Genomic DNA, 9,025 nt, shown 5'->3' on the forward strand with positions numbered 1-9,025 from the left:
GTATTTTACTGCCTCTCTTTAAATAAATAAATATATATATATATATATATATATAATATATATATATATATATATATATATATATATATATATATATATATATATATATATATATATATATATATATATAAAATGTTGACACCCCCATTACTTTTTGGTGCCCATACCGTATTAGGCTAATATTCTGGGTTCTGTCCCATTTATGGCTCGCCACTGCCCCATCCGGAAATAGACTTGCCCTTTTTAGAGCATTTGATTTCAGCGGAGGGCTTTTCATTATCTTGGAATATCTTGTGCTTTGTTATTGCTTCCAAGTCGTCATGCAGTTCCTGAGTAATAGGCATTGGGGAGAGGGAATGAGGGAGAGTGGGGGGGGGAGATTATGCCGCATCACTGACTCACCAGCAGATCCTGCATCATGCTCAAGGTGTAAGGGGAGAAAGAGCTTTATTTTCATTCTGCCTTTTCATCAAAAGGGACTGTCCTGTGAGGGATGGGGAAAGGATTCTTGTGGTAAAGATAAATCCAGAGTGAAATGAGAGGAACGGCTTTTGCCACATAGGTGGGCAAGGCTAGGGTGATACCATCTGGCAAAAACACAGAAGGAAGTGTGAGGAAAGCAGTCAAGACCTGCACAATGCTGGCTTCTCTGTTTCCATCCTTCTTCTCTCCCCCAGGATTTTTCCCAGCAACCTTTAAGCAGGGAGATACCAAGCTTTTACAGCAGTGTGAAACATGGCTATTAATAGAGTACAGCAATTGCCTTGCCTCATTAGATAGGGGTGAAGGAAAGGCATTGTGAAGGCAGGGCCGAAAAAAAATGCAATCTTGTCCTCTACTCAGGCCCACTCTCATGAGACTATAAAACATGGGCTCATATTGAGAAATGTGGAAAAAATCCTACCTTCTGTAAGGTCAGGTGGAAGTGCCGTTAATTTACTTATGAAGGCCAGTGATAAGTGTTAGTCACAATGAACCAGCTAATTAGAAAAGAAATGTTGAACTGTAATTGATTTAGAGAGCTTCCCCCCTGCATATAAATGTATATAGGCAGTTGCACAACCCAGACTGCATTTAAAAGGCATGCATTTTCTGTCCAATCTGACATAACAATTCTAAACATATGAAAAGTTACACATGTGTGCAGATTATTCATCCAGATGCTTTTCTCAAGGGGTTGGCTGTCTCATGGAGAAAATGCATTTTCTTGAAATCAAGATACTAAATGTCAGGCCATAAATACTAGCAGGGTTAGGTCATGATGGGAGATCCTTAGGCATTAGGAAAGCTGTAGGCTAGACTGGGAATGTGAAAAAGAAGTATCTTAAAGGGATGCAATGGCAATCACTTCCAAATTGTTGCCCGGAAAGCTACATGACTGTGTCCTTGAAGTTACCAGGAATTCAGCTTCACTTACAGACTTTGATCTTTTACTTTTATTTCGATATTAAAAGCAATGAAAAATGGAAGAAAGCAGGAATCACACTAGTTCATTATAAGCCACTGGGAAAGATGGACAGAGTAATATTACACTGCTGCCATATATAGAAACCAAAAGAGGTATTGTGGTGAAAGAACAGGACATGATTGTCTGGAAATAATTTCTACTTTTGGAGATTGGTTTCTAAATAATAGGAACTGATTGTTCCACTTCACCATTCTTTGGTCAGACTTGAGTGAGTATGTGACCACTTTAGCAAGGTTTTAGAGAAACTGGAATAGGTTCAAATAAGAACAGAGGAGATAGGCAGGCGATTACAAATTAAATTCTAGGAAGACAGATGGAAGGATTTGGGCACACTTGGCCTTGAGAAGAAAAGACCATGGGATGATATGATAGCATTCATCAAATAAATAAAAGATGCCACAAAGAAGGTCATAATCATCTCAGAGTGGAGGACATGGATTAATGGATGTAAATTACAGGAAGGAGATTCTGATTAAATGAGAAACATTAGGAACATTGGAATCAATTACCCAGGGAGTGGTGGGCTCCCTTTTATACAGGGTATCTTCAAGCAGAGACTATTCGGCCATCTTTCATCTTTTAATTTAATTTAGATTCCTGCACTGATGACCTATATAAAATATTTTCATCCCTAGTATTCTAATAATACAGAAGCTGAACTGAACATCACTCAGTGATTTGCATGTATGGTGATGGAGGAATATAGAATTGATCTTTTCATGCAAACAAGGCTGGTGAGAATTGAAGTAGATATGTAAGTAATATTTAACAGCAAAATAAAATGAGAAATCAATGAAATTACTATTTTACTGCTCCAAACTTTCAGTAAAATTAGTTCAGAAATGTATAGATGCTGGAGAAATTTTACTGCCACAGCAAGAGTAACTGCTGCATGCAATTACCAAGCACTGTTAAAAAAATGGAGAAAAAATCTGAAGAGGATATTTTACGGAGGATATATTTCATAGACATACTACACATAAATAATTTATCTATACAAGGATGGGGCCATTTTTCCCGCTCTTTCTTTCAAGACAATTTGTGACATTTCTTCACTGACAAACTATCCAAAGTTTCATGTATAAATTAATTCTGACCTCTCTCACACATTTTGCTCCTTACTACAACCGTCATGGTTTGGTACAAATTCTCCCTGTTAGCTTCGGCTTATGGATCTTGATATAACACTAAGAAAATGCAAATCATTTACTATCATTCTGTGGCTTAGGAGATACAATCTGCAATTGCTCAGAGCTCTTGTTGTTAAAAAGGATGGTAAAAGAAACTTAGGTCTGTCTTGTGACAGCAGTGGGAAAGAAGAAACTGTTGCTTAGCCCTGGAAGATTTAAACATGTGTGTGTGGGGGGGGGAATGTCAGACCAGCCTCCCACTTTCCCTCCCCCTCCCCCTTTAAACAGCAGAAGAAATATTTTAGAATTGCTTCTAAGATTCTGTTAATACAATCTGTAATGACAAAATAGCATTTCTGGAATCTCTGTGGCATCTGCAAATGACATGGCCTATCTCTGTGATGGCAAACCTATGGCATTTCCAATTTGCCCATTGGGTGTTTTTCACCCTCCGGAGGCTTCCTTCCTTCCGTTCTTCACCCTTCCTCTGGAGGGCGAAAAACGGCCAAAAAAGAAGGCCAAAGTCAGCTGGCCAGTGTGTGCATGCATGTTGGAGCTGACGGGGCAAAGCCTCGCAACAAATGGCTCTGTGTGCCACCTGTGGCACACGTGCCATAGGTTCACCATCACGGGCCTATAACAACTGTCACATTATTTTCTTATTAAAATGGGACCTAATCTCACGATGGCATTTATAGGCCAATATTGTTTGACAAAAGCAACAATAATAAATGCACCACCAAAAAAAAGTAAGGAGAAAACACTAATTGTGATAAAAACCATAGTTTTATATAATGGAGTTCATGATGGCTTAGTGGCTTAATGATGCTAGAAAAGGTCTGTACATTGGTGGTTTGAGTTCAGGCATTGTATGACAGAGTGAGCTCCCATCTTAAAATAATAGAGTTGGAAGGGACCTTGGAGGTCTTCTAGCCCAACCCCCTGCTTAGGGTTGTCCAATCTCTTCTTTTAAAACTTGTAGTGTTGGAGCAGTCACAACTTCTGGAGGCAAGTTGTTCCACTGATTAATTGATTAATTAATTAACTATGAGGATCACTTGCCTCAACTTCTGCCGACCTAGCAGTTTGAAGGAATGTTACATGCAAGTAGATAAATAGATACCTGGTGGGAAAAATGGAACTTCAAGTGACAGTATGAATTCAACAAGTGCCAGATCTACCCAAAGGTGACACCTGCATGTAAGGTGACATTGGAAAAGCCCAAAATGATACTGCAGAATGCCAATGAAACTTTCTGAGTGTGGAACTTGCTCGCCCCTTGTGCTGCGCTCTGGATAGCATGTTATCGTAAACTGAATGGACTGGCAATCATTAGTAGCCAAGCAACTATTATATGTTAACACTGTCGTTTCCTGGATAGTGCAATATTACCATATGATAAAATAATAATAATGGAATTTTACTAAAAGACATGTATTAGCAGATGCAAACATGTCTCCATCCATTGATTAATATGTGAAATGTTCACCTACTGCTAGAATGAGATATCCATGGGGAATTCCCTACTGAAACTTTACATTTTTTATTAGGTTCACCCATTGAATAGACTGAAATAGCCATGGAATAATCTAGTATTGAGAGCTTATATAACTATTAATGACTGTTAATAACTGTTAATAACTGTTAATAACTGTTAATAACTGTTAATAACTGTTAATAACTGTTAATAACTATTAATAACTATTAATAACTATTAATAACTATTAATAACTATTAATAACTATTAATAACTATTAATAACTATTAATAACTATTAATAACTATTAATAACTATTAATAAGAGTGGATATGGAGGATATGTGCTTCTTCTTGAATTTAGTTCTCTGAATCTGAGCAATGAAGTAAATTCCAAAGTGCAGATTGTGAGGGAACTTTCTTTTCTCTTTTTGAAGAAAATAATATGCTGCATAATCTCCAAGAATAGGAAAGACTTGGGTCATATATTCTGCTGTGATCTCCCATCAAGAAGTGATGAGGGCTATAATTATAAGGAAAGAGCAAGGGAGACATCTTTGTTTTATGCCGGCGCTTCCTGGGTTTCAGCTCTAGTAAAAGGTATTGAAATTAAACTTTGATGGCACAGAAGACATACCTGCTTTTCTCAAGAAATCTTTATTCTTTTGATAATAACCAAGCATGTTGTAACTTAAGGTTGATGAAAGGGGTAAAAAAACCTATGTTGTTCAGTAGTTGTTGTTTTGTTTGTTTTTTTGAAAAAAACACACCATATTTTCAATCAAAAAGAAACATTTAAACATTTGTGGACTTTTCCACCATAAATCAATGCTGTTGAGTAGGAATCCAAAATCCACTGAGATAACTTCATATAGGCCTGGGAGTAATTCAAAAATCAGCAGAACATCAGTCAAGCCATTAATCTTGACACAAGGCAAATCTATGTTTTTTCCCCCCTATGGACATTTACTGACCTTCCATTTTCAACTCTAGGGGTTGAAAGCAGATTTGGTTAACTATTCGTAGAAGCAACATAGAGTAGTAGGAAGGTTGTAGTGTACCATATATTGTTGAATGACCGTTTCCAATAATTATTCCTTTGGGCCATGTTTCTTAGTTATAATTCAGAAATATATAGAAAGCCTCGGGTTGCCTAGTCTGAGCAAAGATTGTGTAGGCTTACAGGAAGATGGTCATGTGATTGATTGATTGATTGATTGATTGATTGACTGACTGACTGACTGAATGAATGAATGAATGAATGAATGAATGAATGAATGAATGAATGAATGATTCCATTAAGTTGTTGTTGACTTTTAGGCATAACAACAGCCAGATTTGAAAGCTGGCATGGGGGCAGGGAAGAGTTCTATGTGATTTATGAATATTATGAAGGATAGTAATTTAAAATCTGGAGCCTTTTTTCTTTGCTCTTGTAAGAGTATTATCATTGAAAAGTGTAGTATTCAAAACGGATCAGCTTGATATCTATATAATTCATAAACATAAATAACCTAGACCTCCTTTAGCCACTTGCTAAATCCTTTTTTCTAAAGAAACATATGTATGTATGGAATATATACATGAATCCATATCCTAAGCTAATGTCACTAGTGTTATATTAAATAAGTACTGTAGCAATCACTGGAAATATACTAGATCAGTTTATCTAAGTTATTTGATTGGTCATTTCAAATTTTATTTTTCTAAGCTATTTCCAACTCATTAGTAACTAATGAACTGTCTAACGTGTTTTCTCTAAAAAGCAGTAAAACTCAGGTTTTTGCCTTGCAAAGATCTTAAAAGTTATAACTCATAATAAATATTAGTTCAGTTTTAGTTTGCAGAATCAATGGGTTTCTTTTTTTCAAATTTAAAAAGCCGCTAAACATTTGTAGCCTCTTTGCTGAATCCTTTAATAAATGTACTGATTTGGAATCTGAGTTAATTTACCCTTTTGCATTGCTTGGAGTGTATAATTATTCATAAGCCAGACTGCTGATAATACACATTTAGCTGGCTTTCCAAAAAATTAAAGGGAAGCTCAGAAAAGGAGACTGTCTTTTTCTAGAAGTATAATCCTTGGGGCTGAATTGTTTTGTATTATGAAGTTATTAATTGACAAAAACCAAATAAGTAGTAGTAAAAATTGCTTCCTCCCAAATATATGACAAAGTAGATATGGAAGCCTGTTTTTCCTCAAAAGGGTTAGTAGTATAGTAGTAGACACATTACTGATGTAAACAGATGAATTCTTTTTCTTCCTCCTCCTTCTCTAAATCAATCTTTAAAGTGCCAGAATGAAGCATCTTTCTTGACTTTGTCATTGGCCAAAAATAAGTAATTACTAGTACATGTTTCTGGTAGTAGTAAATATACCAGCAGATGGGCTGGGCCCTGTGAACTCCACATTCACATAGCAAGTTGCTATCTGCTAAGAGCATCCACTTGAGCACATTGGTTTTACATTTAGGCACAACTCTTAATCTATTCAGGGTCCTCCAAGTAGTATAAAGGAAGTCAGATCCTTCAGCCATATCCTCCTTTAATGTTATTCCTTGCTCAGTCATCTCCTTCTTCCATCTTTTAATTGGATTTTGTTCTTGTGTACCCTCAAAAATGTTTGTTCTTGCATAAATACATTAATGATGCAAACAAATAGAATATGCTCACTTTTTCCACTATTAAAGTTTGTACAAGATAATGAGATTTTTCTAATGAAGGAGGACCAAAGAACAAGGAAAACTGAACACTACGTAAAGTTTAGATGATGACCTTTAGTCCATCTAGTCCAGAATTATCAGTAAATTACCATTATCAGTAATTTTTCAACATGCAATTCCCCCCCCCCCCCCGCTCAATTTCTCATGGAGGTGCTGGAGATCAACCTTAGGACCTTTTCGTATACCCCACTTTAGCACTCTATGACTAATATTTATAACCCTCTGAGATGGACAGTTAAGAAATATGAAATATAAACAAACAAATATAGGTGGATATATTGTCAATAACACTAATCTGAGGATGAGATAAAGGAACATGAAAATGTTACAACCTAAAATGCTAGATCTCTAAGACATCATCAACCAAATCTGCCAGTATTCTTTACAGATTTCTGTTCCCAGTTAATGTGCATTCCATGCTAGCATCTGCTTCAGATAAAAGCCATCTAATGTGCATGCATACACAAGTACAAATGCACATGTGCATGCGCACACACACACAGATGCACACACACGTTTGCTGTTGGCATGGTTTTCTTGTCTGCTTTCCAGGAAGAATTCAAAACCAGAGATCACACCGAAATACATAAAGATGCAGATGCTGAAATCACTGCCACCAGAGTAGATGATTCAAGAGGAAAAAGTCACATCAATTGCAGAGGTTTTCTATTTCTCATTTCTTAACAACATCATTTCAGAGTCCATCTCAGAGCTTTGTGTCAAATCCACAGGATGTCAATTCTAAGCTTTGATGATCCTTGTTTTGTTACTCCTGTCAGCCTTATATGCTGAACAGTCACATCACCAAGGATTGGCTTCCTATGAAGCAACATATAATACTTACTTCAAATGCTTGTTGAATTTCAAAATATGTCAAAACAGGGTTCCAAATAAACAATTTAGCTACAAAACTACACTGAACTTTGTGTGTGTGTGTGTGTGTGTGTGAGAGAGAGAGAGAGAGAGGGAGGGAGAGGGGGAGGGAGAGGGAGGGAGGGAGAGGGTGAGAGAGTTTTAGAACATTTTGACCATAATGCCAAAGCCCCACTAAATTAGAGAGGTCAGGTTTTATGCCTTCAGGTCATTTTCTCTCTCTCTCTCTCTCTTTAGAATATGAGTAAATGGTTTATATATGTCTATACAACTTCATAACCACGCAGTTATGATAAATTTGGGACATTATATTATGTACAGCAATTAAACAAGAGGTTTTGTAGAAATTACTAGAGTAAGTAAACAACCTACCAGAATACTTAGTCCATCTTCTACCCTTCTTAATTCCTGGCCTGTTAGGAAGGTACTCTAGAAGTAATTCTACTTGCTTGAGTCCCACACACACAAGACTTCTTTTGGGGGGATAGCAAGATTGAAGCCAACCCACTTGTGTCAAAGTGCCAGTCTTTCTTCATAGTCTTAACCTGTTTAAAACAGGAAGAGAATATTGAATTCAATATCATTCACAAAATAATATTCAGTGCTGGTATAAGAATTTGTAAAGGCTGAATTATGTTTGTATTTCATCAATGAAGGAGGAAGTGATTAACAGAATATTGAAAGTCATAAAAGCAAAACTGACTTGTATTAAACAAAAATAGCATTATATTAAACTTCAGTAAATTTAAGATACAAAGTTAATAGGAGGATTCTACTAGGTATCTCTCTTTTTCTCTATGAAAATCACAACTACATGGATCCAAAAATTACATTGAAAAGTAGTTGTATACATATATACATAGCTTATCAGTCATTCTTATTATCCATTCTTGCATTAGAAATCACACTGAAATCATGTGCATTAAAACATCAAAAAAGCTTCTCTCAGATAACCAGAAAAAAATCTTTGCTCAATATCAGTGTTCTTTATGGTTGAGAAAAGCCTAAAATCTGGTGGTTTGATGCTGTTAAGAATAGATACAGGACAGGGTTGTTATAGAATTCCAGTTTCCTAGCAAATACACGTTTGTACACATTTTTATACCTAAGTTACATTTCAAAAGATGGAAAAAGTTGAATAGTTTGTGTATAGTTTCCAGAAGGGCAGTTTCCATTAAACTGCAAAGCAGGCAAATTCAAAAGAAATCCTACACTAAATTGTTGAAATAATTTGGACTAAATTCATAAGTAGCAAATTTAAAATTATTAACAAAGTCAAATCAATTTAAGTGTGTCTATGTACTCAAAGTACAATTCAGTTTTCATCAGTCATTATCATGTTCATGTCAGCCCTT

At 36.0% G+C, this 9,025-nt stretch overlaps 1 protein-coding gene across 1 annotated transcript in view; it reads right to left on the minus strand.

Annotated features, from left to right (window-relative positions):
• Positions 1-8,098, minus strand: part of LRRC4C (leucine rich repeat containing 4C) — an 84,196-nt gene extending 76,098 nt beyond the window's left edge. The window contains exon 1 of the mRNA XM_032229789.1: positions 8,043-8,098. The gene's annotated coding sequence lies outside the window, so the exon portion shown is untranslated. The remainder of the gene's footprint in view (positions 1-8,042) is intronic.
• Positions 8,099-9,025: the final 927 nt, after the last annotated feature.

Source organism: Thamnophis elegans, chromosome 1 (assembly GCF_009769535.1).
Source record: "Thamnophis elegans isolate rThaEle1 chromosome 1, rThaEle1.pri, whole genome shotgun sequence".
NCBI lineage: Eukaryota > Metazoa > Chordata > Lepidosauria > Squamata > Colubridae > Thamnophis > Thamnophis elegans.